The 1657-nt window shown below is 51.9% G+C and overlaps 1 pseudogene; it reads left to right on the forward strand.

Moving 5' to 3' along the window:
* The first annotated feature begins 296 nt into the window (after positions 1-296).
* Positions 297-1398, forward strand: LOC129867682 (ras association domain-containing protein 9-like; annotated as a pseudogene).
* Positions 1399-1657: the final 259 nt, after the last annotated feature.

The following is a 1657-nucleotide window of genomic DNA, read 5'->3' on the forward strand; positions in this document are numbered from 1 at the left end:
GTAAAGATACTCTGAATGATCGGCTATGAAAAGCCAACTGACATTTACTCCTGAGGTGCTGACCTGTTGTACCCTCGACAACCACTGTGATTATTATTATTTGACCCTGCTGGTCATATATGAACATTTGAACATTTGATCTTGGCCAATATCTGTTATAATCTCCACCTGGCACAGCTAGAAGTGGACGGGCCACCTCTCATAGCCTGGATCCTCTCTAGGTTTCTTCCTATGTTCTGGCCTTTCTAGGGAGTTTTTCCTAGCCACCGTGCTTCTACACCTGCATTGTTTGCTGTTTGCCTCCCTTAACCCGCATCCTCAGGCTATGGAATGCCTGGGGAGACCAGAGACTGTTCATCCAGTTCACCCTGGTCAAGGCCAGTGATTTTGTCACCCAATCAGGAGCCAAGGGGGCCAAATCACTCAAGGGGGCCAAGGGGCCAATTGGAACATTGCCTGGCCCAGTACTCCCAGTCAATGCCAGTGGAGAGGCAGAAACGCATGGTGAAGAAGGCCTTTAGGAAGCTGGAGAAGATCCATAAGGAGAAGAGGGTAACGGGATCTTCTCCGGGCAGTGAAGAGATCAACAGGTTGGTTAATCTCCTTATCCAACAGGACCACACGATCTGGCAGCAGACCCAGAGGATGAGAGAGTTGGGCATTGAGATGGAGTGCTTACAGATGGAGCTGAAGGTGGGTCAGGGGCAGGACACAGAGCTTCTCCATGAGGGCTCCTCCTCACTCTCCTTCCCCCACCACCAGAGCATGGACAGCAAGCTGGGGGTCTCCGAGTAGGAGCTGCTGCAGGAGTGCCTGTACAGCAGTGAGGGGTTGTACCAGTTGGATATGCAGTTGCAGAGGCATCAGGAGCTTATCGCCCAGCTGTCCCAGGACATTGACGCAGAACTGATGAGGGCTGTGTTAGTGTTACCGGAGGTCCCCAAAGAGGATACTCAGTTACAGGGTGCAATGGCAGGGTCTGGGTTTACTTCCGACCCATACCTGTCCTGGGAATCAGCAGAACTAGAGAGACTGCATGCCGAATTGAGGCTTAGCCGGTTCACCGGCGCGTCCCTTCACACCCAAACGGCCGATCTGGAGAAGGCACTAAAGCACTACGACACAACACTTGCCTCCACGGACCAGTGGTGCTGGCAGCTGGCCTCCCAGCTGACCACATTGCAGGTTGAGGAAAGTGCACAGGAAATACCAGAGCTTGTGACTATGAAAGGCCACGCCCGGTACATTGCTCCACCGGCAGTTAGACTCAAACACAGCTTGCCCCCTACAGATGTTACAGACACAGAATCTGACACAGGTATCAGCTCCACACACAGTCAGGACTCTCTGTCTCCCTGCCTGGACATTATCCTGACACTATTGGACACAGCTGTCTAAGACGTAGAACTGCCTCTCTGGATTAACCCTAGAAGGTCAATAAAGGATTCTTGTCGGCACAGCATAATCATAATGGTCTGACTACACAAAGGTGCCGGGGAAGAAGGGTCTCCACGGGGGACAGGTGTGTGTGTGTGTGTGTGTTTTGGGAAGAAGGGAGGTATCCGGGCTCCATCAACCAGGAATAGACATTGGCTTATCCAATCTTCACATCCCTGCAACATTGTTGGCGTGCCTCTCAAATAGTTTACACATTCAC

The sequence above is a fragment of the Salvelinus fontinalis genome, chromosome 12 (genome assembly GCF_029448725.1).
Source record: "Salvelinus fontinalis isolate EN_2023a chromosome 12, ASM2944872v1, whole genome shotgun sequence".
NCBI lineage: Eukaryota > Metazoa > Chordata > Actinopteri > Salmoniformes > Salmonidae > Salvelinus > Salvelinus fontinalis.